We start from the raw sequence: 27194 nt of genomic DNA, 5'->3' as shown, positions 1-27194 counted from the left end.
TTTAAAACACTTTAAAACGCTTATAGACCATGATTAAAAATGGGTAAAATATATGGTCTATCAACTCCCCCAGACTTACCCTTTTGCTTGTCCTCAAGCAAAACAGACGGGCAGTCTCTCTGAAAGAGGTTTTGAAAACAGCAGGGACTCACATGATTTAAAACTTAGAATCATCACCTCTACAAAATTGCACTCCACATCTAAAAAGTCCTAATCACAGAAGCACATTATACAATATCCTAGCTTAGCAACCAAATTCACCTAGCTAACATCTTAGCAAATCATGTCTGACATTCCCCTCTACCAACCTCATTTCTTAACATAAATAAATGTGTATGCTTTACCTTGGGAGTATCGATCACAAAACACGTGGACTCTTACCCCAACAGGTATCTGAGTAAACAGGTAGTCTTGTTCTGGTTTCTTTTACTCTATATCTCCCTTCTCTGAATCCTTTTTATCTCAATACCAATGAACAAAGATGCTGATGCAGTCCATCTTATTCACCTTCTTTTCGATTTTTTTATTTTTATTTTTATTTTTTCTTTTTCTTTTTCTTTTCTTGACAAAGTGTAGGCGAATAATGGGGTCATCGGTAATGTACCTACCCCTCGCTTCCAACAATGTGTGATCATTCTATTAGAGTAGAATAATGGGGTCATCGGTAATGTACCTACCCCTCTAAACCGCAAGAAATCATCTCAATCTTTTATTTTATTTTATTAGGATGCCAAAGGGAGGAGATAAGGAAACCAAAATCACTCAGACTTTTACCTTTCAGACCTGAAGGAGGAATTCGATCCAGTGTATACCAAGCCCCAAGACAAGCAGTTAAGTCAAATTAGGTTAGAGGTCAGCTTCGGTTCCTTCAAACAATCACAGCAAGTGTGAACATAGTTGACAGGTTGATCCACTTTAGTATCTTTAGTACTATCTGCAATCAGTAAGTCTAGAATGGTGCTAAATAGTGGTTAGATAACAAGCATGAATCTAATAAGTTCATTATCCCCTTCTTCACTCAATAAAAACAGTTTTGAAAACATTTTATAAAACTCAATAGATAAGCAAATATCAGTAGACATCTCCCCAGACTTAAATTACTCCCCAGTGTATATCTAGTCGGAGTTATGGTTAGAACATAAATAATAAGTAGCCAATTTAACAAGTAAGAACGATAACCTGCATGACATCATTGTCGATCGACACAATGAATAGACAATCGATCGATGTTGATGAAGTGCTGTCGATTGATAGTGACATGGTCTCATCGGTCGATGGCTAGAGCAATCATTCGACACAATGAAGAGACAATCGATTGTTGGATATGAGGCGCTGTCGATCGATATCGAGCTGGTGTCATCGGTCGATGTGCTGAGCAATCGTCTACTCGGATCTGTTTTTTTTTTTTTTTTTAACTAACTAAAACACAATATTAGTAGAACCTCCCCCAGACTTAAACAACACTATCACTAGCGCTATCCAGTCTAAGATTGGTGGGAAAATAAATCATAAGGACAATATTTAACAATGAAAAACAGTATACTTGCTTGGATGTGAGTGTCGAGCAACACAGTTAAGTGGCGATCGATACTCTTGATGCTCTGTCGATCGATGCTACGTAGCCATCATCGATTCTCCTGCAATCTCGTCTTCCTCGGATCTTGTCCTTTTACTTAACATAAACAAAACATTTAATACAATTAATAAATAAATAATAAAACCAATAGTCAATAAAAATAATAATAATAATATTATTTTTTTTTCGATGGACAGTGCTTTGCTACAGTGTCGCTCGATGTTGCTGCTACAGTGTCTCTGCTACAGTACCTTCGTTACTGTTCTCTTCATTTTTTTTTTTTACCTGAAATCTTTAGAAAACAAGAAAAATCAATAATAAATGAATATTAAACCATATTTAAAACAAACCTAACAGTGGGTTGCCTCCCACTCAGCGCTTATTTTTAGTCATTAGCTTGACTACTGGAGATCTGATTCAGTCTGGATGAGAATGAGAACTTGCTCCAAATCAAGTCTCAGTGTCTACTCTTTGAAGCTTTATCATTCTTGTGTGAAAGCCTCCTCCATAGACCCTTCTCCTTTGTCTATCATTTCAGCAATAAGGAGTGCTTTAAGTTTTGCATATGGATGTGAAAAGCATTTGCTGCACACTCTGGGTTTTATATCACTCAAATTACCCTAAAGAGTGTTACTCTCATCAAAAGAGGTCAAGTTATAGTACTTAGGGATCGAATCCACAAGGAGCTAGGGAACCGATTAGATCTAATAGTTATATGATTAAGCTAGGCTAATAGGTTTTAAAGCAGTAAAATAAATATAGTAAACTAGAAAGCAGTAAACAAGATGAACAAGATAATTGTTCAGCTTGGCAATGGTTGTTTGATGGAAGGATGGTTGCTAGATCTAGGGTTTCTATTCAGGTATTGGAGATTATAATATATATAGATACCTATTTGTTGCATGCATGATATGTTAGAGCTCATTCGCTTAACTCAGTGATCAGCTGTCGCATGTACCACTGGTTAACAAGCTAGATCTCGTGTCCCAACGGTTAGTATGCCGACAACGAGAGAGTGTCGATTGATGGTCTATTAAGACGTCGACTGATACACCTTTGCCAACGTCGATCGATAGTCAGTTGAGGACATCGATCGACGGGTTCTAGCCAGGCCTATGCGCGAGTATGAAATGCCCTATTAAGATACTAAATTGGCGGTTAGCCCTCTCTAGCAGTCCTAATATGATAGATAGATGTCAGGATGGGATAACAAGGATGCTTGTGTATGCAATCCTATGATCAATATTCTAGTTAATTACTCTAGAACAAGCAATAAGTATAGATCTATCATGAATATCACAACAAGGCAGATCTATAGTTTGGGGCTAATCCCACAAACCTATCTGAACCCTGGATCTAACAGGTGGATCTACTCAGACATGAAAACAGAAATCATAGATGAATAGATAGAAAAACTGAAATGAAATAGATCAATAAAACCAATGGAGTTCCAGGAGGACTCTGATAGGAGTTCCTCCCTTCTCTCCTAAGAGAACTATGAATCAAAGAAAGTCTGTCAAAAGCGTAGCCGTCAACAATGGCCTAGAAATAACATAAATAGGGTTTCTGGTCGTCCAAGGGCATTTTGGTAATTTGTGGCTTCTAGGGCTTCACGCAGTCATAAAATATACAAAGCCCACGATCTGGGATCTCCATCGATCGACGTGCAGAGTGCGGCATCGATCGACGCGGCTTTCTCTTCTCGGCAGCTTCCTCTCGCAAGGCAGACTGACCACTCTTCAGTAAAACGGGCATAACTTCCACTACAGGATGCTGATTGACCTGAGACCGATGGCATTGGAAAGATAACTCAAAAATATATCTTGTGTCAAAATATGGGCTCAATCTAACGGACGTAAGGTCTCCATCCATAGCTAAACATCTGACGCATCTGTGCAACTCTGCATCTCCAAAGGCTCCAAAAGACTCCAAAATCATCATATTTCTCCTAAACGTCCCTGAACCTGTAAATACTCTAAATAGACTCCAAAACATAATAATTGTATCTTAAAACACTTTAAAACACTTATAGACCATGATTAAAAATAGGTAAAATATATGGTCTATCAACTCCCCCAGACTTACCCTTTTGCTTGTCCTCAAGCAAAACAGACGGGCAGTCTCTCTGAAAGAGGTTTTGAAAACAGCAGGGACTCACATGATTTAAAACTTAGAATCATCACCTCTACAATATTGCACTCCACATCTAAAAAGTCCTAATCACAGAAGCACATTATACAATATCCTAGCTTAGCAACCAAATTCACCAAGCTAACATCTTAGCAAATCATGTCTGACATTCCCCTCTACCAACCTCATTTCTTAACATAAATAAATGTGTATGCTTTACCTTGGAAGTATCGATCACAAGACACATGGACTCTTACCCCAACAGGTATCTGAGTAAACAGGTAGTCTTGTTCTCGTTTCTTTTACTCTATATCTCCCTTTTCTGAATCATTTTTATCTCAATTCCAATGAACAAAGATGCTGATGCAGTCCATCTTATTCACCTTCTTTTTGATTTTTTTATTTTTATTTTTATTTTTTTCTTTTTCTTTTTTTTTCTTGACAAAGTGTAGGCGAATAGTGGGGTCATCGGTAATGTACCTACCCCTCGCTTCCAACAATGTGTGATCATTCTATTAGAGTAGAATAATGGGGTTATCGGTAATGTACCTACCCATCTAAACCGCAAGAAATCATCTCAATCTTTTATTTTATTTTATTAGGATGCCAAAGGGAGGAGATAAGGAAACCAAAATCACTCAGACTTTTACCTTTCAGACCTGAAGGAGGAATCCGATCCAGTGTATACCATGCCCCAAGACAAGCAGTTAAGTCAAATTAGGTTGGAGGTCAGCTTCGGTTCCTTCAAACAATCTCAGCAAGTGTGAACATAGTTGACAGGTTGATCCACTTTAGTATCTTTAGTACTATCTGCAATTAGTAAGTCTAGAATGGTGCTAAAGAGTGGTTAGATAACAAGCATGAATCTAATAAGTTCATTATCCCTTTCTTGACTCAATAAAAACAGTTTTGAAAACATTTTATAAAACTCAATAGATAAGCAAATATCAGTAAACATCCCCCCAGACTTAAATTACACTGTCCCCATTGTATATCTAGTCGGAGTTATGGTTAGAACATAAATGATAGGTAGACAATTTAACAAGTAAGAACGATAACCTGTTTGACATCATTGTCGATCGACACAATGAATAGACAATCGATCAATGTTGATGAAGTGCTGTCGATTGATAGTGACATGGTCTCATCGGTTGATGGCTAGAGCAATCATTCGACACAATGAAGAGACAATCGAGAGATGGATATGAGGCGCTGTCGATCGATATCGAGCTGGTGTCATCGGTCGATGTGCTGAGCAATCGTCTACTCGGATCTGTTTTTTTTTTTTTTTTTTTTTTAACTAACCAAAACACAATATTAGTAGAACCTCCCCCAGACTTAAACAACACTATCACTAGCGCTATCCAGTCTAAGATTGGTGGGAAAATAAATCATAAGGACAATATTTAACAATGAAAAACAGAATATCTGCTTGGATGTGAGTGTCGAGCAACACAGTTAAGTGGCGATCGATACTCTTGATGCTATGTCGATCGATGCTACGTAGCCATCATCGATTCTCCTGCAATCTCGTCTTCCTCGGATCTTGTCCTTTTACTTAACATAAACAAAACATTTAATACAATTAATAAATAAATAATAAAACCAATAATCAATAAAAATAATAATATTATTTTTTTTCGTTGAACAGTGCTTTGCTACAGTGTCGCTCGATGTTGCTGCTACAGTGTCTCTGCTACAGTACCGTCGTTACTGTTCTTTTTCTTTTTTTTTTTTTTACCTGAAATCTTTAGAAAACAAGAAAAATCAATAATAAATGAATATTAAACCATATTTAAAACAAACCTAACAGTGGGTTGCTTCCCACTCAGCGCTTATTTTTAGTCATTAGCTTGACTACTGGAGATCTGATTCAGTCTGGATGAGAATGAGAACTTGCTCCAAATCAAGTCTCAGTGTCTACTCTTTGAAGCTTTATCATTCTTGTGTGAAAGCCTCCTCCATAGACCCTTCTCCTTTGTCTATCATTTCAGCAATAAGGAGTGCTTTAAGTTTTGCATATGGATGTGAAAAGCATTTGCTGCACACTCTGGGTTTTATATCACTCAAATTACCCTAAAGAGTGTTACTCTCATCAAAAAAGGTCAAGTTATAGTACTTAGGGATCGAATCCACAAGGAGCTAGGGAACCGATTAGATCTAATAGTTATATGATTAAGCTAGGCTAATAGGTTTTAAAGCAGTAAAATAAATATAGTAAACTAGAAAGCAGTAAACAAGATGAACAAGATAATTGTTCAGCTTGGCAATGGTTGTTTGATGGAAGGATGGTTGCTAGATCTAGGGTTTCTATTCAGGTATTGGAGATTATAATATATATAGATACCTATTTGTTGCATGCATGATATGTTAGAGCTCATTCGCTTAACTCAGTGATCAGCTGTCGCATGTACCACTGGTTAACAAGCTAGATCTCGTGTCCCAACGGTTAGTATGCCGACAACGAGAGAGTGTCGATTGATGGTCTATTAAGACGTCGACTGATACACCTTTGCCAACGTCGATCGATAGTCAGTTGAGGACATCGATCGACGGGTTCTAGCCAGGCCTATGCGCGAGTATGAAATGCCCTATTAAGATACTAAATTGGCGGTTATCCCTCTCTAGCAGTCCTAATATGATAGGTAGATGTCAGGATGGGATAACAAGGATGCTTGTGTATGCAATCATATGATCAATATTCTAGTTAATTACTCTAGAACAAGCAATAAGTATAGATCTATCATGAATATCACGACAAGGCAGATCTATAGTTTGGGGCTAATCCCACAAACCTATCTGAACCCTGGATCTAACAGGTGGATCTACTCAGACATGAAAACAGAAATCATAGATGAATAGATAGAAAAACTGAAATGAAATAGATCAATAAAACCAATGGAGTTCCAGGAGGACTCTGATAGGAGTTCCTCCCTTCTCTCCTAAGAGAACTATGAATCAAAGAAAGTCTGTCAAAAGCGTAGCCGTCAACAATGGCCTAGAAATAACATAAATAGGGTTTCTGGTCGTCCAAGGGCATTTTGGTAATTTGTGGCTTCTAGGGCTTCACGCAGTCATAAAATATACAAAGCCCACGATCTGGGATCTCCATCGATCGACGTGCAGAGTGCGGCATCGATCGACGCGGCTTTCTCTTCTCGGCAGCTTCCTCTCGCAAGGCAGACTAACCACTCTTCAGTAAACCGGGCATAACTTCCACCACAGGATGCTGATTGACCTGTGACCGGTGGCATTGGAAAGCTAACTCAAAGATCTATCTTGTGTCAAAATATGGGCTCAATCTAAAGGACGTAAGGTCTCCATGCATAGCTAAACATCTGATGCATCTGTGCAACTCTGCACCTCCAAAGGCTCCAAAAGACTCCAAAATCACCATATTTCTCCTAAACGTCCCTGAACCTGTAAATACTCTAAATAGACTCCAAAACATAATAATTGTATCTTAAAACACTTTAAAACACTTATAGACCATGATTAAAAATGGGTAAAATATATTGTCTATCAACTCCCCAGACTTACCCTTTTGCTTGTCCTCAAGCAAAACAGACGGGCAGTCTCTCTGAAAGAGGTTTTGAAAACAGCAGGGACTCACATGATTTAAAACTTAGAATCATCACCTCTACAATATTGCAATCCACATCTAAAAAGTTCTAATCACAGAAGCACATTATACAATATCCTAGCTTAGCAAGCAAATTCACCTAGCTAACATCTTAGCAAATCATGTCTGACATTCCCCTCTACCAACCTCATTTCTTAAAATAAATAAATGTGTATGCTTTACCTTGGAAGTATCGATCACAAGACACATGGACTCTTACCCCAACAGGTATCTGAGTAAACAGGTAGTCTTGTTCTGGTTTCTTTTACTCTATATCTTCCTTTTCTGAATCCTTTTTATCCCAATTCCAATGAACAAAGATGCTGATGCAGTCCATCTTATTCACCTTCTTTTCGATTTTTTTATTTTTTATTTTATTTTTTTCTTTTTCTTTTTCTTTTCTTGACAAAGTGTAGGCGAATAGTGGGGTCATCGGTAATGTACCTACCCCTCGCTTCCAACAATGTGTGATCATTCTATTAGAGTAGAATAATGGGGTCATCGGTAATGTACCTACCCCTCTAAACCGCAAGAAATCATCTCAATCTTTTATTTTATTTTATTAGGATGCCAAAGGGAGGAGATAAGGAAACCAAAATCACTCAGACTTTTACCTTTCAGACCTGAAGGAGGAATCCGATCCAGTGTATACCAAGCCCCAAAACAAGCAGTTAAGTCAAATTAGGTTGGAGGTCAGCTTCGGTTCCTTCAAATAATCTCAGCAAGTGTGAACATAGTTGACAGGTTGATCCACTTTAGTATCTTTAGTACTATCTGCAATCAGTAAGTCTAGAATGGTGCTAAAGAGTGGTTAGATAACAAGCATGAATCTAATAAGTTCATTATCCCCTTCATAGACTAAAACGAGTCTAAACTTGGAAACCCCTTTTTATTTTTATTTTTCAGCCTAAAACGAGTCTAAACTTGGAAACCTCATAACTTTTGAACCGTGAGGAACTACGTCACCCATAGAACCATTGCGGAAAGCCCCAGAGACCATAATGGGCAGTGAATAGACTGTGCAATTTTTCGGGCTCAAATTCAGCCGTTTTGACCCTCAAACGGGATGCAGAAAGTTACGTCACGTAAAAAAGATCGAAAGTGGATTCTCAGGTTGTTTTTGAGGCTTTCTTAACGCCATTAACCTCGACGCACTTCTTCGCTCGAATCAAAACGGGAAGAGAATCATGTGGGCCCCACGGCCTTACACTTGGATTGGCCGAAACAAAGAATATACGGAAATGCGAGTTTTGTACTTACGGGTGTGATCATACCAGCACTAATGCACTGGATCCCATCAGAACTCTTCAGCTAAGCGGGGTTTGGCGAGAGTAGTACTAGGATGGGTGACCTCCCGGAAAGTCCTCGTGTCGCACCCCTTTTTATTTTTATTTTTCAGCCTAAAAAGAGTCTAAACTTGGAAACCTCATAACTTTTGAACCGTGAGGAACTACGTCGCCATAACACCATTTCGGAAAGCCCCTGAAACCATAATGGGCGGTGAATAGACTGGGCAATTTTTCGGGCTCAAATTCAGCCGTTTTGACCCTCAAACGGGATGCAGAAAGTTACGGCACTTAAAAACGATCGAAAGTGGATTCTCAGGTTGTTTTTGATGCTTTTTTAACGCCATTAACCTCGACGCACTTTTTCGCTCAAACAAGACGGCCAGAAAATCATGTGGGCCCCACGACCTTACACTTGGATTGGCCGGAACAAAGAATATACGAAAACGCGAGTGTTGTACTGACGGGTGCGATCATACCAGCACTAATGCACTGGATCCCATCAGAACTCTTCAGCTAAGCGGGGTTTGGCGAGAGTAGTACTAGGATGGGTGACCTCCCGGGAAGTCCTCGTGTTGCACCCCTTTTTATTTTTATTTTTCAGCCTAAAACGAGTCTAAACTTGGAAACCTCATAACTTTTGAACCGTGAGGAACTACGTCATCCATAGAACCATTGCGGAAAGCCCCAGAGACCATAATGGGCGGTGAATAGACGGTGCAATTTTTCGGGCGCAAATTCAGCCGTTTTGACCCTCAAACGGGATGCAGAAAATTACGGCACGTAAAAAAGATCGAAAGCAGTTTCTCAGGGTGTTTTTGAGGCTTTCTTAACCCCATTAACCTCGACGCACTTTTTCGCTCGAAACAAAACGGCCAGAAAATCATGTGGGCCCCACAGCCTTACACTTGTATTGCCCGAGAAAAGGATATATAGAAACGAGAGTGTTGTACTGACGGGTGCGATTATACCAGCACTAATGCACTGAATCCTATCACATCTCCGCAGCTAAGCGTGCTTGGACAAGAGTAGTACTAGGATGGGTGACCTCCTGGGAAGTCCTCATGATGCATCCCTTTTTTTATTTTTATTTTTCAGCCTAAAAAGAGTCTAAACTTGGAAACCTCATAACTTTTGAACCGTGAGGAACTACGTCGCCCATAACACCATTTCGGAAAGCCCCTGAAACCATAATGGGCGGTGAATAGACTGTGCAATTTTTCGGGCTCAAATTCAGCCATTTTGACCCTCAAACGGGATGCAGAAAGTTACGGCACTTAAAAAAGATCGAAAGTGGATTCTCAGGTTGTTTTTGATGCTTTTTTAACGCCATTAACCTCGACGCACTTTTTCGCTCAAAACAAGACGGCCAGAAAATCATGTGGGCCCCAGGACCTTACACTTGGATTGGCCGGAACAAAAAATATACGAAAACGCGAGTGTTGTACTGACGGGTGCGATCATACCAGCACTAATGCACTGGATCCCATCAGAACTCTTCAGCTAAGCGGGGTTTGGCGAGAGTAGTACTAGGATGGGTGACCTCCCGGGAAGTCCTCGTGTTGCACCCCTTTTTATTTTTATTTTTCAGCCTAAAACGAGTCTAAACTTGGAAACCTCATAACTTTTGAACCGTGAGGAACTACGTCATCCATAGAACCATTGCGGAAAGCCCCAGAGACCATAATGGGCGGTGAATAGACGGTGCAATTTTTCGGGCGCAAATTCAGCCGTTTGACCCTCAAACGGGATGCAGAAAATTACGGCACGTAAAAAAGATCGAAAGCAGTTTCTCAGGGTGTTTTTGAGGCTTTCTTCATTAACCTCCCACTTTTTCGCTAACCAGAAAATCGAGCACTAGAAACGAGAGTGTTGTACTGACGGGTGCGATTATACCAGCACTAATGCACTGGATCCTATCACATCTCCGCAGCTAAGCGTGCTTGGACGAGAGTAGTACTAGGATGGGTGACCTCCCGGGAAGTCCTCATGTTGCATCCCTTTTATTTTTTTTTTTTTTTCAGCCTAAAAAGAGTCTAAACTTGGAAACCTCATAACTTTTGAACCGTGAGGAACTACGTCGCCCATAACACCATTTCGGAAAGCCCCTGAAACCATAATGGGCGGTGAATAGGCTGTGCAATTTTTCGGGCTCAAATTCAGCCATTTTGACCCTCAAACGGGATGCAGAAAGTTACGGCACTTAAAAAAGATCGAAAGTGGATTCTCAGGTTGTTTTTGATGCTTTTTTAACGCCATTAACCTCGACGCACTTTTTCGCTCAAAACAAGACGGCCAGAAAATCATGTGGGCCCCACGACCTTACACTTGGATTGGCCGGAACAAAGAATATACGAAAACGCGAGTGTTGTACTGACGGGTGCGATCATACCAGCACTAATGCACTGGATCCCATCAGAACTCTTCAGCTAAGCGGGGTTTGGCGAGAGTAGTACTAGGATGGGTGACCTCCCGGGAAGTCCTCGTGTTGCACCCCTTTTTATTTTTATTTTTCAGCCTAAAACGAGTCTAAACTTGGAAACCTCATAACTTTTGAACCGTGAGGAACTACGTCATCCATAGAACCATTGCGGAAAGCCCCAGAGACCATAATGGGCGGTGAATAGACGGTGCAATTTTTCGGGCGCAAATTCAGCCGTTTTGACCCTCAAACGGGATGCAGAAAATTACGGCACGTAAAAAAGATCGAAAGCAGTTTCTCAGGGTGTTTTTGAGGCTTTCTTAACCCCATTAACCTCGACGCACTTTTTCGCTCGAAACAAAACGGCCAGAAAATCATGTGGGCCCCACAGCCTTACACTTGTATTGGCCGAGAAAAGGATATATAGAAACGAGAGTGTTGTACTGACGGGTGCGATTATACCAGCACTAATGCACTGGATCCTATCACATCTCCGCAGCTAAGCGTGCTTGGACGAGAGTAGTACTAGGATGGGTGACCTCCCGGGAAGTCCTCATGTTGCATCCCTTTTATTTTTTATTTTTATTTTTCAGCCTAAAAAGAGTCTAAACTTGGAAACCTCATAACTTTTGAACCGTGAGGAACTACGTCGCCCATAACACCATTTCGGAAAGCCCCTGAAACCATAATGGGCGGTGAATAGACTGTGCAATTTTTCGGGCTCAAATTCAGCCATTTTGACCCTCAAACGGGATGCAGAAAGTTACGGCACTTAAAAAAGATCGAAAGTGGATTCTCAGGTTGTTTTTGATGCTTTTTTAACGCCATTAACCTCGACGCACTTTTTCGCTCAAAACAAAACGGCCAGAAAATCATGTGGGCCCCACGACCTTACACTTGGATTGGCCGGAACAAAGAATATACGAAAACGCGAGTGTTGTACTGACGGGTGCGATCATACCAGCACTAATGCACTGGATCCCATCAGAACTCTTCAGCTAAGCGGGGTTTGGCGAGAGTAGTACTAGGATGGGTGACCTCCCGGGAAGTCCTCGTGTTGCACCCCTTTTTATTTTTATTTTTCAGCCTAAAACGAGTCTAAACTTGGAAACCTCATAACTTTTGAACCGTGAGGAACTACGTCATCCATAGAACCATTGCGGAAAGCCCCAGAGACCATAATGGGCGGTGAATAGACGGTGCAATTTTTCGGGCTCAAATTCAGCCGTTTTGACCCTCAAACGGGATGCAGAAAATTACGGCACGTAAAAAAGATCGAAAGCAGTTTCTCAGGGTGTTTTTGAGGCTTTCTTAACCCCATTAACCTCGACGCACTTTTTCGCTCGAAACAAAACGGCCAGAAAATCATGTGGGCCCCACAGCCTTACACTTGTATTGGCCGAGAAAAGGATATATAGAAACGAGAGTGTTGTACTGACGGGTGCGATTATACCAGCACTAATGCACTGGATCCTATCACATCTCCGCAGCTAAGCGTGCTTGGACGAGAGTAGTACTAGGATGGGTGACCTCCCGGGAAGTCCTCATGTTGCATCCCTTTTATTTTTATTTTTATTTTTCAGCCTAAAAAGAGTCTAAACTTGGAAACCTCATAACTTTTGAACCGTGAGGAACTACGTCGCCCATAACACCATTTCGGAAAGCCCCTGAAACCATAATGGGCGGTGAATAGACGGTGCAATTTTTCGGGCTCAAATTCAGCCATTTTGACCCTCAAACGGGATGCAGAAAGTTACGGCACTTAAAAAGATCGAAAGTGGATTCTCAGGTTGTTTTTGATGCTTTTTTAACGCCATTAACCTCGACGCACTTTTTCGCTCAAAACAAAACGGCCTGAAAATCATGTGGGCCCCACGACCTTACACTTGGATTGGCCGGAACAAAGAATATACGAAAACGCGAGTGTTGTACTGACGGGTGCGATCATACCAGCACTAATGCACTGGATCCCATCAGAACTCTTCAGCTAAGCGGGGTTTGGCGAGAGTAGTACTAGGATGGGTGACCTCCCGGGAAGTCCTCGTGTTGCACCCCTTTTTATTTTTATTTTTCAGCCTAAAACGAGTCTAAACTTGGAAACCTCATAACTTTTGAACCGTGAGGAACTACGTCATCCATAGAACCATTGCGGAAAGCCCCAGAGACCATAATGGGCGGTGAATAGACGGTGCAATTTTTCGGGCTCAAATTCAGCCGTTTTGACCCTCAAACGGGATGCAGAAAATTACGGCACGTAAAAAAGATCGAAAGCAGTTTCTCAGGGTGTTTTTGAGGCTTTCTTAACCCCATTAACCTCGACGCACTTTTTCGCTCGAAACAAAACGGCCAGAAAATCATGTGGGCCCCACAGCCTTACACTTGTATTGGCCGAGAAAAGGATATATAGAAACGAGAGTGTTGTACTGACGGGTGCGATTATACCAGCACTAATGCACTGGATCCTATCACATCTCCGCAGCTAAGCGTGCTTGGACGAGAGTAGTACTAGGATGGGTGACCTCCCGGGAAGTCCTCATGTTGCATCCCTTTTATTTTTTATTTTTATTTTTCAGCCTAAAAAGAGTCTAAACTTGGAAACCTCATAACTTTTGAACCGTGAGGAACTACGTCGCCCATAACACCATTTCGGAAAGCCCCTGAAACCATAATGGGCGGTGAATAGACTGTGCAATTTTTCGGGCTCAAATTCAGCCGTTTTGACCCTCAAACGGGATGCAGAAAGTTACGGCACTTAAAAATGATCGAAAGTGGATTCTCAGGTTGTTTTTGATGCTTTTTTAACGCCATTAACCTCGACGCACTTTTTCGCTCAAACAAGACGGCCAGAAAATCATGTGGGCCCCACGACCTTACACTTGGATTGGCCGGAACAAAGAATATACGAAAACGCGAGTGTTGTACTGACGGGTGCGATCATACCAGCACTAATGCACTGGATCCCATCAGAACTCTTCAGCTAAGCGGGGTTTGGCGAGAGTAGTACTAGGATGGGTGACCTCCCGGGAAGTCCTCGTGTTGCACCCCTTTTTATTTTTATTTTTCAGCCTAAAACGAGTCTAAACTTGGAAACCTCATAACTTTTGAACCGTGAGGAACTACGTCATCCATAGAACCATTGCGGAAAGCCCCAGAGACCATAATGGGCGGTGAATAGACGGTGCAATTTTTCGGGCTCAAATTCAGCCGTTTTGACCCTCAAACGGGATGCAGAAAATTACGGCACGTAAAAAAGATCGAAAGCAGTTTCTCAGGGTGTTTTTGAGGCTTTCTTAACCCCATTAACCTCGACGCACTTTTTCGCTCGAAACAAAACGGCCAGAAAATCATGTGGGCCCCACAGCCTTACACTTGTATTGGCCGAGAAAAGGATATATAGAAACGAGAGTGTTGTACTGACGGGTGCGATTATACCAGCACTAATGCACTGGATCCTATCACATCTCCGCAGCTAAGCGTGCTTGGACGAGAGTAGTACTAGGATGGGTGACCTCCCGGGAAGTCCTCATGTTGCATCCCTTTTATTTTTTATTTTTATTTTTCAGCCTAAAAAGAGTCTAAACTTGGAAACCTCATAACTTTTGAACCGTGAGGAACTACGTCGCCCATAACACCATTTCGGAAAGCCCCTGAAACCATAATGGGCGGTGAATAGACGGTGCAATTTTTCGGGCTCAAATTCAGCCATTTTGACCCTCAAACGGGATGCAGAAAGTTACGGCACTTAAAAAAGATCGAAAGTGGATTCTCAGGTTGTTTTTGATGCTTTTTTAACGCCATTAACCTCGACGCACTTTTTCGCTCAAAACAAAACGGCCAGAAAATCATGTGGGCCCCACGACCTTACACTTGGATTGGCCGGAACAAAGAATATACGAAAACGCGAGTGTTGTACTGACGGGTGCGATCATACCAGCACTAATGCACTGGATCCCATCAGAACTCTTCAGCTAAGCGGGGTTTGGCGAGAGTAGTACTAGGATGGGTGACCTCCCGGGAAGTCCTCGTGTTGCACCCCTTTTTATTTTTATTTTTCAGCCTAAAACGAGTCTAAACTTGGAAACCTCATAACTTTTGAACCGTGAGGAACTACGTCATCCATAGAACCATTGCGGAAAGCCCCAGAGACCATAATGGGCGGTGAATAGACGGTGCAATTTTTCGGGCTCAAATTCAGCCGTTTTGACCCTCAAACGGGATGCAGAAAATTACGGCACGTAAAAAAGATCGAAAGCAGTTTCTCAGGGTGTTTTTGAGGCTTTCTTAACCCCATTAACCTCGACGCACTTTTTCGCTCGAAACAAAACGGCCAGAAAATCATGTGGGCCCCACAGCCTTACACTTGTATTGGCCGAGAAAAGGATATATAGAAACGAGAGTGTTGTACTGACGGGTGCGATTATACCAGCACTAATGCACTGGATCCTATCACATCTCCGCAGCTAAGCGTGCTTGGACGAGAGTAGTACTAGGATGGGTGACCTCCCGGGAAGTCCTCATGTTGCATCCCTTTTATTTTTTTTTTATTTTTCAGCCTAAAAAGAGTCTAAACTTGGAAACCTCATAACTTTTGAACCGTGAGGAACTACGTCGCCCATAACACCATTTCGGAAAGCCCCTGAAACCATAATGGGCGGTGAATAGACGGTGCAATTTTTCGGGCTCAAATTCAGCCATTTTGACCCTCAAACGGGATGCAGAAAGTTACGGCACTTAAAAAAGATCGAAAGTGGATTCTCAGGTTGTTTTTGATGCTTTTTTAACGCCATTAACCTCGACGCACTTTTTCGCTCAAAACAAAACGGCCAGAAAATCATGTGGGCCCCACGACCTTACACTTGGATTGGCCGGAACAAAGAATATACGAAAACGCGAGTGTTGTACTGACGGGTGCGATCATACCAGCACTAATGCACTGGATCCCATCAGAACTCTTCAGCTAAGCGGGGTTTGGCGAGAGTAGTACTAGGATGGGTGACCTCCCGGGAAGTCCTCGTGTTGCACCCCTTTTTATTTTTATTTTTCAGCCTAAAACGAGTCTAAACTTGGAAACCTCATAACTTTTGAACCGTGAGGAACTACGTCACCCATAGAACCATTGCGGAAAGCCCCAGAGACCATAATGGGCGGTGAATAGACGGTGCAATTTTTCGGGCTCAAATTCAGCCGTTTTGACCCTCAAACGGGATGCAGAAAATTACGGCACGTAAAAAAGATCGAAAGCAGTTTCTCAGGGTGTTTTTGAGGCTTTCTTAACCCCATTAACCTCGACGCACTTTTTCGCTCGAAACAAAACGGCCAGAAAATCATGTGGGCCCCACAGCCTTACACTTGTATTGGCCGAGAAAAGGATATATAGAAACGAGAGTGTTGTACTGACGGGTGCGATTATACCAGCACTAATGCACTGGATCCTATCACATCTCCGCAGCTAAGCGTGCTTGGACGAGAGTAGTACTAGGATGGGTGACCTCCCGGGAAGTCCTCATGTTGCATCCCTTTTATTTTTATTTTTATTTTTCAGCCTAAAAAGAGTCTAAACTTGGAAACCTCATAACTTTTGAACCGTGAGGAACTACGTCGCCCATAACACCATTTCGGAAAGCCCCTGAAACCATAATGGGCGGTGAATAGACGGTGCAATTTTTCGGGCTCAAATTCAGCCGTTTTGACCCTCAAACGGGATGCAGAAAGTTACGGCACTTAAAAAAGATCGAAAGTGGATTCTCAGGTTGTTTTTGATGCTTTTTTAACGCCATTAACCTCGACGCACTTTTTCGCTCAAAACAAAACGGCCAGAAAATCATGTGGGCCCCACGACCTTACACTTGGATTGGCCGGAACAAAGAATATACGAAAACGCGAGTGTTGTACTGACGGGTGCGATCATACCAGCACTAATGCACTGGATCCCATCAGAACTCTTCAGCTAAGCGGGGTTTGGCGAGAGTAGTACTAGGATGGGTGACCTCCCGGGAAGTCCTCGTGTTGCACCCCTTTTTATTTTTATTTTTCAGCCTAAAACGAGTCTAAACTTGGAAACCTCATAACTTTTGAACCGTGAGGAACTACGTCACCCATAGAACCATTGCGGAAAGCCCCAGAGACCATAATGGGCGGTGAATAGACGGTGCAATTTTTCGGGCTCAAATTCAGCCATTTTGACCCTCAAACGGGATGCAGAAAGTTACGGCACTTAAAAAAGATCGAAAGTGGATTCTCAGGTTGTTTTTGATGCTTTTTAACGCCATTAACCTCGACGCACTTTTTCGCTCAAAACAAGACGGCCAGAAAATCATGTGGGCCCCACGACCTTACACTTGGATTGGCCGGAACAAAGAATATACGAAAACGCGAGTGTTGTACTGACGGGTGCGATCATACCAGCACTAATGCACTGGATCCCATCAGAACTCTTCAGCTAAGCGGGGTTTGGCGAGAGTAGTACTAGGATGGGTGACCTCCCGGGAAGTCCTCGTGTTGCACCCCTTTTTATTTTTATTTTTCAGCCTAAAACGAGTCTAAACTTGGAAACCTCATAACTTTTGAACCGTGAGGAACTACGTCGCCCATAACACCATTTCGGAAAGCCCCTGAAACCATAATGGGCGGTGAATAGACGGTGCAATTTTTCGGGCTCAAATTCAGCCATTTTGACCCTCAAACGGGATGCAGAAAGTTACGGCACTTAAAAAAGATCGAAAGTGGATTCTCAGGTTGTTTTTGATGCTTTTTAACGCCATTAACCTCGACGCACTTTTTCGCTCAAAACAAAACGGCCAGAAAATCATGTGGGCCCCACGACCTTACACTTGGATTGGCCGGAACAAAGAATATACGAAAACGCGAGTGTTGTACTGACGGGTGCGATCATACCAGCACTAATGCACTGGATCCCATCAGAACTCTTCAGCTAAGCGGGGTTTGGCGAGAGTAGTACTAGGATGGGTGACCTCCCGGGAAGTCCTCGTGTTGCACCCCTTTTTATTTTTATTTTTCAGCCTAAAACGAGTCTAAACTTGGAAACCTCATAACTTTTGAACCGTGAGGAACTACGTCACCCATAGAACCATTGCGGAAAGCCCCAGAGACCATAATGGGCGGTGAATAGACGGTGCAATTTTTCGGGCTCAAATTCAGCCGTTTTGACCCTCAAACGGGATGCAGAAAATTACGGCACGTAAAAAAGATCGAAAGCAGTTTCTCAGGGTGTTTTTGAGGCTTTCTTAACCCCATTAACCTCGACGCACTTTTTCGCTCGAAACAAAACGGCCAGAAAATCATGTGGGCCCCACAGCCTTACACTTGTATTGGCCGAGAAAAGGATATATAGAAACGAGAGTGTTGTACTGACGGGTGCGATTATACCAGCACTAATGCACTGGATCCTATCACATCTCCGCAGCTAAGCGTGCTTGGACGAGAGTAGTACTAGGATGGGTGACCTCCCGGGAAGTCCTCATGTTGCATCCCTTTTATTTTTTATTTTTATTTTTCAGCCTAAAAAGAGTCTAAACTTGGAAACCTCATAACTTTTGAACCGTGAGGAACTACGTCGCCCATAACACCATTTCGGAAAGCCCCTGAAACCATAATGGGCGGTGAATAGACGGTGCAATTTTTCGGGCTCAAATTCAGCCGTTTTGACCCTCAAACGGGATGCAGAAAGTTACGGCACTTAAAAAAGATCGAAAGTGGATTCTCAGGTTGTTTTTGATGCTTTTTTAACGCCATTAACCTCGACGCACTTTTTCGCTCAAAACAAAACGGCCAGAAAATCATGTGGGCCCCACGACCTTACACTTGGATTGGCCGGAACAAAGAATATACGAAAACGCGAGTGTTGTACTGACGGGTGCGATCATACCAGCACTAATGCACTGGATCCCATCAGAACTCTTCAGCTAAGCGGGGTTTGGCGAGAGTAGTACTAGGATGGGTGACCTCCCGGGAAGTCCTCGTGTTGCACCCCTTTTTATTTTTATTTTTCAGCCTAAAACGAGTCTAAACTTGGAAACCTCATAACTTTTGAACCGTGAGGAACTACGTCACCCATAGAACCATTGCGGAAAGCCCCAGAGACCATAATGGGCGGTGAATAGACGGTGCAATTTTTCGGGCTCAAATTCAGCCGTTTTGACCCTCAAACGGGATGCAGAAAATTACGGCACGTAAAAAAGATCGAAAGCAGTTTCTCAGGGTGTTTTTGAGGCTTTCTTAACCCCATTAACCTCGACGCACTTTTTCGCTCGAAACAAAACGGCCAGAAAATCATGTGGGCCCCACAGCCTTACACTTGTATTGGCCGAGAAAAGGATATATAGAAACGAGAGTGTTGTACTGACGGGTGCGATTATACCAGCACTAATGCACTGGATCCTATCACATCTCCGCAGCTAAGCGTGCTTGGACGAGAGTAGTACTAGGATGGGTGACCTCCCGGGAAGTCCTCATGTTGCATCCCTTTTATTTTTTATTTTTATTTTTCAGCCTAAAAAGAGTCTAAACTTGGAAACCTCATAACTTTTGAACCGTGAGGAACTACGTCGCCCATAACACCATTTCGGAAAGCCCCTGAAACCATAATGGGCGGTGAATAGACGGTGCAATTTTTCGGGCTCAAATTCAGCCATTTTGACCCTCAAACGGGATGCAGAAAGTTACGGCACTTAAAAAAGATCGAAAGTGGATTCTCAGGTTGTTTTTGATGCTTTTTTAACGCCATTAACCTCGACGCACTTTTTCGCTCAAAACAAAACGGCCAGAAAATCATGTGGGCCCCACGACCTTACACTTGGATTGGCCGGAACAAAGAATATACGAAAACGCGAGTGTTGTACTGACGGGTGCGATCATACCAGCACTAATGCACTGGATCCCATCAGAACTCTTCAGCTAAGCGGGGTTTGGCGAGAGTAGTACTAGGATGGGTGACCTCCCGGGAAGTCCTCGTGTTGCACCCCTTTTTATTTTTATTTTTCAGCCTAAAACGAGTCTAAACTTGGAAACCTCATAACTTTTGAACCGTGAGGAACTACGTCACCCATAGAACCATTGCGGAAAGCCCCAGAGACCATAATGGGCGGTGAATAGACGGTGCAATTTTTCGGGCTCAAATTCAGCCGTTTTGACCCTCAAACGGGATGCAGAAAATTACGGCACGTAAAAAAGATCGAAAGCAGTTTCTCAGGGTGTTTTTGAGGCTTTCTTAACCCCATTAACCTCGACGCACTTTTTCGCTCGAAACAAAACGGCCAGAAAATCATGTGGGCCCCACAGCCTTACACTTGTATTGGCCGAGAAAAGGATATATAGAAACGAGAGTGTTGTACTGACGGGTGCGATTATACCAGCACTAATGCACTGGATCCTATCACATCTCCGCAGCTAAGCGTGCTTGGACGAGAGTAGTACTAGGATGGGTGACCTCCCGGGAAGTCCTCATGTTGCATCCCTTTTATTTTTTATTTTTATTTTTCAGCCTAAAAAGAGTCTAAACTTGGAAACCTCATAACTTTTGAACCGTGAGGAACTACGTCGCCCATAACACCATTTCGGAAAGCCCCTGAAACCATAATGGGCGGTGAATAGACGGTGCAATTTTTCGGGCTCAAATTCAGCCGTTTTGACCCTCAAACGGGATGCAGAAAGTTACGGCACTTAAAAAAGATCGAAAGTGGATTCTCAGGTTGTTTTTGATGCTTTTTTAACGCCATTAACCTCGACGCACTTTTTCGCTCAAAACAAAACGGCCAGAAAATCATGTGGGCCCCACGACCTTACACTTGGATTGGCCGGAACAAAGAATATACGAAAACGCGAGTGTTGTACTGACGGGTGCGATCATACCAGCACTAATGCACTGGATCCCATCAGAACTCTTCAGCTAAGCGGGGTTGGGCGAGAGTAGTACTAGGATGGGTGACCTCCCGGGAAGTCCTCGTGTTGCACCCCTTTTTATTTTTATTTTTCAGCCTAAAACGAGTCTAAACTTGGAAACCTCATAACTTTTGAACCGTGAGGAACTACGTCACCCATAGAACCATTGCGGAAAGCCCCAGAGACCATAATGGGCGGTGAATAGACGGTGCAATTTTTCGGGCTCAAATTCAGCCGTTTTGACCCTCAAACGGGATGCAGAAAATTACGGCACGTAAAAAAGATCGAAAGCAGTTTCTCAGGGTGTTTTTGAGGCTTTCTTAACCCCATTAACCTCGACGCACTTTTTCGCTCGAAACAAAACGGCCAGAAAATCATGTGGGCCCCACAGCCTTACACTTGTATTGGCCGAGAAAAGGATATATAGAAACGAGAGTGTTGTACTGACGGGTGCGATTATACCAGCACTAATGCACTGGATCCTATCACATCTCCGCAGCTAAGCGTGCTTGGACGAGAGTAGTACTAGGATGGGTGACCTCCCGGGAAGTCCTCATGTTGCATCCCTTTTATTTTTTATTTTTATTTTTCAGCCTAAAAAGAGTCTAAACTTGGAAACCTCATAACTTTTGAACCGTGAGGAACTACGTCGCCCATAACACCATTTCGGAAAGCCCCTGAAACCATAATGGGCGGTGAATAGACGGTGCAATTTTTCGGGCTCAAATTCAGCCATTTTGACCCTCAAACGGGATGCAGAAAGTTACGGCACTTAAAAAAGATCGAAAGTGGATTCTCAGGTTGTTTTTGATGCTTTTTTAACGCCATTAACCTCGACGCACTTTTTCGCTCAAAACAAAACGGCCAGAAAATCATGTGGGCCCCACGACCTTACACTTGGATTGGCCGGAACAAAGAATATACGAAAACGCGAGTGTTGTACTGACGGGTGCGATCATACCAGCACTAATGCACTGGATCCCATCAGAACTCTTCAGCTAAGCGGGGTTTGGCGAGAGTAGTACTAGGATGGGTGACCTCCCGGGAAGTCCTCGTGTTGCACCCCTTTTTATTTTTATTTTTCAGCCTAAAACGAGTCTAAACTTGGAAACCTCATAACTTTTGAACCGTGAGGAACTACGTCACCCATAGAACCATTGCGGAAAGCCCCAGAGACCATAATGGGCGGTGAATAGACGGTGCAATTTTTCGGGCTCAAATTCAGCCGTTTTGACCCTCAAACGGGATGCAGAAAATTACGGCACGTAAAAAAGATCGAAAGCAGTTTCTCAGGGTGTTTTTGAGGCTTTCTTAACCCCATTAACCTCGACGCACTTTTTCGCTCGAAACAAAACGGCCAGAAAATCATGTGGGCCCCACAGCCTTACACTTGTATTGGCCGAGAAAAGGATATATAGAAACGAGAGTGTTGTACTGACGGGTGCGATTATACCAGCACTAATGCACTGGATCCTATCACATCTCCGCAGCTAAGCGTGCTTGGACGAGAGTAGTACTAGGATGGGTGACCTCCCGGGAAGTCCTCATGTTGCATCCCTTTTATTTTTTATTTTTATTTTTCAGCCTAAAAAGAGTCTAAACTTGGAAACCTCATAACTTTTGAACCGTGAGGAACTACGTCGCCCATAACACCATTTCGGAAAGCCCCTGAAACCATAATGGGCGGTGAATAGACGGTGCAATTTTTCGGGCTCAAATTCAGCCGTTTTGACCCTCAAACGGGATGCAGAAAGTTACGGCACTTAAAAAAGATCGAAAGTGGATTCTCAGGTTGTTTTTGATGCTTTTTTAACGCCATTAACCTCGACGCACTTTTTCGCTCAAAACAAAACGGCCAGAAAATCATGTGGGCCCCACGACCTTACACTTGGATTGGCCGGAACAAAGAATATACGAAAACGCGAGTGTTGTACTGACGGGTGCGATCATACCAGCACTAATGCACTGGATCCCATCAGAACTCTTCAGCTAAGCGGGGTTTGGCGAGAGTAGTACTAGGATGGGTGACCTCCCGGGAAGTCCTCGTGTTGCACCCCTTTTTATTTTTATTTTTCAGCCTAAAACGAGTCTAAACTTGGAAACCTCATAACTTTTGAACCGTGAGGAACTACGTCACCCATAGAACCATTGCGGAAAGCCCCAGAGACCATAATGGGCGGTGAATAGACGGTGCAATTTTTCGGGCTCAAATTCAGCCGTTTTGACCCTCAAACGGGATGCAGAAAATTACGGCACGTAAAAAAGATCGAAAGCAGTTTCTCAGGGTGTTTTTGAGGCTTTCTTAACCCCATTAACCTCGACGCACTTTTTCGCTCGAAACAAAACGGCCAGAAAATCATGTGGGCCCCACAGCCTTACACTTGTATTGGCCGAGAAAAGGATATATAGAAACGAGAGTGTTGTACTGACGGGTGCGATTATACCAGCACTAATGCACTGGATCCTATCACATCTCCGCAGCTAAGCGTGCTTGGACGAGAGTAGTACTAGGATGGGTGACCTCCCGGGAAGTCCTCATGTTGCATCCCTTTTATTTTTTATTTTTATTTTTCAGCCTAAAAAGAGTCTAAACTTGGAAACCTCATAACTTTTGAACCGTGAGGAACTACGTCGCCCATAACACCATTTCGGAAAGCCCCTGAAACCATAATGGGCGGTGAATAGACGGTGCAATTTTTCGGGCTCAAATTCAGCCATTTTGACCCTCAAACGGGATGCAGAAAGTTACGGCACTTAAAAAAGATCGAAAGTGGATTCTCAGGTTGTTTTTGATGCTTTTTTAACGCCATTAACCTCGACGCACTTTTTCGCTCAAAACAAAACGGCCAGAAAATCATGTGGGCCCCACGACCTTACACTTGGATTGGCCGGAACAAAGAATATACGAAAACGCGAGTGTTGTACTGACGGGTGCGATCATACCAGCACTAATGCACTGGATCCCATCAGAACTCTTCAGCTAAGCGGGGTTTGGCGAGAGTAGTACTAGGATGGGTGACCTCCCGGGAAGTCCTCGTGTTGCACCCCTTTTTATTTTTATTTTTCAGCCTAAAACGAGTCTAAACTTGGAAACCTCATAACTTTTGAACCGTGAGGAACTACGTCACCCATAGAACCATTGCGGAAAGCCCCAGAGACCATAATGGGCGGTGAATAGACGGTGCAATTTTTCGGGCTCAAATTCAGCCGTTTTGACCCTCAAACGGGATGCAGAAAATTACGGCACGTAAAAAAGATCGAAAGCAGTTTCTCAGGGTGTTTTTGAGGCTTTCTTAACCCCATTAACCTCGACGCACTTTTTCGCTCGAAACAAAACGGCCAGAAAATCATGTGGGCCCCACAGCCTTACACTTGTATTGGCCGAGAAAAGGATATATAGAAACGAGAGTGTTGTACTGACGGGTGCGATTATACCAGCACTAATGCACTGGATCCTATCACATCTCCGCAGCTAAGCGTGCTTGGACGAGAGTAGTACTAGGATGGGTGACCTCCCGGGAAGTCCTCATGTTGCATCCCTTTTATTTTTTATTTTTATTTTTCAGCCTAAAAAGAGTCTAAACTTGGAAACCTCATAACTTTTGAACCGTGAGGAACTACGTCGCCCATAACACCATTTCGGAAAGCCCCTGAAACCATAATGGGCGGTGAATAGACGGTGCAATTTTTCGGGCTCAAATTCAGCCGTTTTGACCCTCAAACGGGATGCAGAAAGTTACGGCACTTAAAAAAGATCGAAAGTGGATTCTCAGGTTGTTTTTGATGCTTTTTTAACGCCATTAACCTCGACGCACTTTTTCGCTCAAAACAAAACGGCCAGAAAATCATGTGGGCCCCACGACCTTACACTTGGATTGGCCGGAACAAAGAATATACGAAAACGCGAGTGTTGTACTGACGGGTGCGATCATACCAGCACTAATGCACTGGATCCCATCAGAACTCTTCAGCTAAGCGGGGTTTGGCGAGAGTAGTACTAGGATGGGTGACCTCCCGGGAAGTCCTCGTGTTGCACCCCTTTTTATTTTTATTTTTCAGCCTAAAACGAGTCTAAACTTGGAAACCTCATAACTTTTGAACCGTGAGGAACTACGTCACCCATAGAACCATTGCGGAAAGCCCCAGAGACCATAATGGGCGGTGAATAGACGGTGCAATTTTTCGGGCTCAAATTCAGCCGTTTTGACCCTCAAACGGGATGCAGAAAATTACGGCACGTAAAAAAGATCGAAAGCAGTTTCTCAGGGTGTTTTTGAGGCTTTCTTAACCCCATTAACCTCGACGCACTTTTTCGCTCGAAACAAAACGGCCAGAAAATCATGTGGGCCCCACAGCCTTACACTTGTATTGGCCGAGAAAAGGATATATAGAAACGAGAGTGTTGTACTGACGGGTGCGATTATACCAGCACTAATGCACTGGATCCTATCACATCTCCGCAGCTAAGCGTGCTTGGACGAGAGTAGTACTAGGATGGGTGACCTCCCGGGAAGTCCTCATGTTGCATCCCTTTTATTTTTTATTTTTATTTTTCAGCCTAAAAAGAGTCTAAACTTGGAAACCTCATAACTTTTGAACCGTGAGGAACTACGTCGCCCATAACACCATTTCGGAAAGCCCCTGAAACCATAATGGGCGGTGAATAGACGGTGCAATTTTTCGGGCTCAAATTCAGCCGTTTTGACCCTCAAACGGGATGCAGAAAGTTACGGCACTTAAAAAAGATCGAAAGTGGATTCTCAGGTTGTTTTTGATGCTTTTTTAACGCCATTAACCTCGACGCACTTTTTCGCTCAAAACAAAACGGCCAGAAAATCATGTGGGCCCCACGACCTTACACTTGGATTGGCCGGAACAAAGAATATACGAAAACGCGAGTGTTGTACTGACGGGTGCGATCATACCAGCACTAATGCACTGGATCCCATCAGAACTCTTCAGCTAAGCGTGGTTGGGCGAGAGTAGTACTAGGATGGGTGACCTCCCGGGAAGTCCTCGTGTTGCACCCCTTTTTATTTTTATTTTTCAGCCTAAAACGAGTCTAAACTTGGAAACCTCATAACTTTTGAACCGTGAGGAACTACGTCACCCATAGAACCATTGCGGAAAGCCCCAGAGACCATAATGGGCGGTGAATAGACGGTGCAATTTTTCGGGCTCAAATTCAGCCGTTTTGACCCTCAAACGGGATGCAGAAAATTACGGCACGTAAAAAAGATCGAAAGCAGTTTCTCAGGGTGTTTTTGAGGCTTTCTTAACCCCATTAACCTCGACGCACTTTTTCGCTCGAAACAAAACGGCCAGAAAATCATGTGGGCCCCACAGCCTTACACTTGTATTGGCCGAGAAAAGGATATATAGAAACGAGAGTGTTGTACTGACGGGTGCGATTATACCAGCACTAATGCACTGGATCCTATCACATCTCCGCAGCTAAGCGTGCTTGGACGAGAGTAGTACTAGGATGGGTGACCTCCCGGGAAGTCCTCATGTTGCATCCCTTTTATTTTTTATTTTTATTTTTCAGCCTAAAAAGAGTCTAAACTTGGAAACCTCATAACTTTTGAACCGTGAGGAACTACGTCGCCCATAACACCATTTCGGAAAGCCCCTGAAACCATAATGGGCGGTGAATAGACGGTGCAATTTTTCGGGCTCAAATTCAGCCGTTTTGACCCTCAAACGGGATGCAGAAAGTTACGGCACTTAAAAAAGATCGAAAGTGGATTCTCAGGTTGTTTTTGATGCTTTTTTAACGCCATTAACCTCGACGCACTTTTTCGCTCAAAACAAAACGGCCAGAAAATCATGTGGGCCCCACGACCTTACACTTGGATTGGCCGGAACAAAGAATATACGAAAACGCGAGTGTTGTACTGACGGGTGCGATCATACCAGCACTAATGCACTGGATCCCATCAGAACTCTTCAGCTAAGCGGGGTTTGGCGAGAGTAGTACTAGGATGGGTGACCTCCCGGGAAGTCCTCGTGTTGCACCCCTTTTTATTTTTATTTTTCAGCCTAAAACGAGTCTAAACTTGGAAACCTCATAACTTTTGAACCGTGAGGAACTACGTCACCCATAGAACCATTGCGGAAAGCCCCAGAGACCATAATGGGCGGTGAATAGACGGTGCAATTTTTCGGGCTCAAATTCAGCCGTTTTGACCCTCAAACGGGATGCAGAAAATTACGGCACGTAAAAAAGATCGAAAGCAGTTTCTCAGGGTGTTTTTGAGG

General features: G+C 43.2%; 20 non-coding genes and 18 pseudogenes across 20 annotated transcripts; all 38 read left to right on the top strand.

Annotated features, from left to right (window-relative positions):
• Positions 1-8588: 8588 nt before the first annotated feature.
• LOC125607619 lies at positions 8589-8707 on the top strand (annotated as a pseudogene).
• Positions 8708-9079: 372 nt separating this feature from the next.
• LOC125607561 lies at positions 9080-9198 on the top strand. The gene has a single exon (XR_007338719.1). It is a non-coding gene; the product is annotated as a 5S ribosomal RNA (ribosomal RNA).
• Positions 9199-9571: 373 nt separating this feature from the next.
• LOC125607642 lies at positions 9572-9690 on the top strand (annotated as a pseudogene).
• Positions 9691-10066: 376 nt separating this feature from the next.
• On the top strand, positions 10067-10185 carry LOC125607560. The gene has a single exon (XR_007338718.1). It is a non-coding gene; the product is annotated as a 5S ribosomal RNA (ribosomal RNA).
• A 311-nt stretch (positions 10186-10496) lies between these two features.
• Positions 10497-10615, top strand: LOC125607613 (annotated as a pseudogene).
• Positions 10616-10992: 377 nt separating this feature from the next.
• Positions 10993-11111, top strand: LOC125607558. Its single transcript, XR_007338715.1, has one exon. It is a non-coding gene; the product is annotated as a 5S ribosomal RNA (ribosomal RNA).
• Positions 11112-11484: 373 nt separating this feature from the next.
• Positions 11485-11603, top strand: LOC125607612 (annotated as a pseudogene).
• Positions 11604-11983: 380 nt separating this feature from the next.
• LOC125607557 lies at positions 11984-12102 on the top strand. Its single transcript, XR_007338714.1, has one exon. It is a non-coding gene; the product is annotated as a 5S ribosomal RNA (ribosomal RNA).
• Positions 12103-12475: 373 nt separating this feature from the next.
• LOC125607611 lies at positions 12476-12594 on the top strand (annotated as a pseudogene).
• A 378-nt stretch (positions 12595-12972) lies between these two features.
• LOC125607556 lies at positions 12973-13091 on the top strand. Its single transcript, XR_007338713.1, has one exon. It is a non-coding gene; the product is annotated as a 5S ribosomal RNA (ribosomal RNA).
• A 373-nt stretch (positions 13092-13464) lies between these two features.
• LOC125607610 lies at positions 13465-13583 on the top strand (annotated as a pseudogene).
• Positions 13584-13962: 379 nt separating this feature from the next.
• LOC125607555 lies at positions 13963-14081 on the top strand. Its single transcript, XR_007338712.1, has one exon. It is a non-coding gene; the product is annotated as a 5S ribosomal RNA (ribosomal RNA).
• A 373-nt stretch (positions 14082-14454) lies between these two features.
• On the top strand, positions 14455-14573 carry LOC125607609 (annotated as a pseudogene).
• Positions 14574-14953: 380 nt separating this feature from the next.
• LOC125607553 lies at positions 14954-15072 on the top strand. The gene has a single exon (XR_007338711.1). It is a non-coding gene; the product is annotated as a 5S ribosomal RNA (ribosomal RNA).
• Positions 15073-15445: 373 nt separating this feature from the next.
• LOC125607608 lies at positions 15446-15564 on the top strand (annotated as a pseudogene).
• A 378-nt stretch (positions 15565-15942) lies between these two features.
• Positions 15943-16061, top strand: LOC125607552. Its single transcript, XR_007338710.1, has one exon. It is a non-coding gene; the product is annotated as a 5S ribosomal RNA (ribosomal RNA).
• A 373-nt stretch (positions 16062-16434) lies between these two features.
• LOC125607607 lies at positions 16435-16553 on the top strand (annotated as a pseudogene).
• Positions 16554-16932: 379 nt separating this feature from the next.
• On the top strand, positions 16933-17051 carry LOC125607551. The gene has a single exon (XR_007338709.1). It is a non-coding gene; the product is annotated as a 5S ribosomal RNA (ribosomal RNA).
• A 373-nt stretch (positions 17052-17424) lies between these two features.
• LOC125607550 lies at positions 17425-17543 on the top strand. The gene has a single exon (XR_007338708.1). It is a non-coding gene; the product is annotated as a 5S ribosomal RNA (ribosomal RNA).
• A 373-nt stretch (positions 17544-17916) lies between these two features.
• Positions 17917-18035, top strand: LOC125607549. The gene has a single exon (XR_007338707.1). It is a non-coding gene; the product is annotated as a 5S ribosomal RNA (ribosomal RNA).
• A 373-nt stretch (positions 18036-18408) lies between these two features.
• LOC125607606 lies at positions 18409-18527 on the top strand (annotated as a pseudogene).
• A 380-nt stretch (positions 18528-18907) lies between these two features.
• On the top strand, positions 18908-19026 carry LOC125607548. Its single transcript, XR_007338706.1, has one exon. It is a non-coding gene; the product is annotated as a 5S ribosomal RNA (ribosomal RNA).
• A 373-nt stretch (positions 19027-19399) lies between these two features.
• Positions 19400-19518, top strand: LOC125607604 (annotated as a pseudogene).
• A 380-nt stretch (positions 19519-19898) lies between these two features.
• LOC125607546 lies at positions 19899-20017 on the top strand. Its single transcript, XR_007338704.1, has one exon. It is a non-coding gene; the product is annotated as a 5S ribosomal RNA (ribosomal RNA).
• A 373-nt stretch (positions 20018-20390) lies between these two features.
• Positions 20391-20509, top strand: LOC125607603 (annotated as a pseudogene).
• A 380-nt stretch (positions 20510-20889) lies between these two features.
• LOC125607498 lies at positions 20890-21008 on the top strand. The gene has a single exon (XR_007338657.1). It is a non-coding gene; the product is annotated as a 5S ribosomal RNA (ribosomal RNA).
• Positions 21009-21381: 373 nt separating this feature from the next.
• Positions 21382-21500, top strand: LOC125607602 (annotated as a pseudogene).
• A 380-nt stretch (positions 21501-21880) lies between these two features.
• Positions 21881-21999, top strand: LOC125607545. The gene has a single exon (XR_007338703.1). It is a non-coding gene; the product is annotated as a 5S ribosomal RNA (ribosomal RNA).
• A 373-nt stretch (positions 22000-22372) lies between these two features.
• On the top strand, positions 22373-22491 carry LOC125607601 (annotated as a pseudogene).
• Positions 22492-22871: 380 nt separating this feature from the next.
• Positions 22872-22990, top strand: LOC125607544. Its single transcript, XR_007338702.1, has one exon. It is a non-coding gene; the product is annotated as a 5S ribosomal RNA (ribosomal RNA).
• A 373-nt stretch (positions 22991-23363) lies between these two features.
• On the top strand, positions 23364-23482 carry LOC125607600 (annotated as a pseudogene).
• A 380-nt stretch (positions 23483-23862) lies between these two features.
• On the top strand, positions 23863-23981 carry LOC125607543. Its single transcript, XR_007338701.1, has one exon. It is a non-coding gene; the product is annotated as a 5S ribosomal RNA (ribosomal RNA).
• A 373-nt stretch (positions 23982-24354) lies between these two features.
• On the top strand, positions 24355-24473 carry LOC125607599 (annotated as a pseudogene).
• A 380-nt stretch (positions 24474-24853) lies between these two features.
• LOC125607542 lies at positions 24854-24972 on the top strand. The gene has a single exon (XR_007338700.1). It is a non-coding gene; the product is annotated as a 5S ribosomal RNA (ribosomal RNA).
• A 373-nt stretch (positions 24973-25345) lies between these two features.
• On the top strand, positions 25346-25464 carry LOC125607598 (annotated as a pseudogene).
• Positions 25465-25844: 380 nt separating this feature from the next.
• Positions 25845-25963, top strand: LOC125607465. Its single transcript, XR_007338623.1, has one exon. It is a non-coding gene; the product is annotated as a 5S ribosomal RNA (ribosomal RNA).
• Positions 25964-26336: 373 nt separating this feature from the next.
• On the top strand, positions 26337-26455 carry LOC125607597 (annotated as a pseudogene).
• Positions 26456-26835: 380 nt separating this feature from the next.
• LOC125607541 lies at positions 26836-26954 on the top strand. Its single transcript, XR_007338699.1, has one exon. It is a non-coding gene; the product is annotated as a 5S ribosomal RNA (ribosomal RNA).
• Positions 26955-27194: the final 240 nt, after the last annotated feature.

The sequence above is a fragment of the Brassica napus genome, chromosome A3 (assembly GCF_020379485.1).
Source record: "Brassica napus cultivar Da-Ae chromosome A3, Da-Ae, whole genome shotgun sequence".
NCBI classification, from domain to species: Eukaryota; Viridiplantae; Streptophyta; class Magnoliopsida; order Brassicales; family Brassicaceae; genus Brassica; species Brassica napus.
This window is presented reverse-complemented; position numbering and strand designations above follow the sequence as displayed.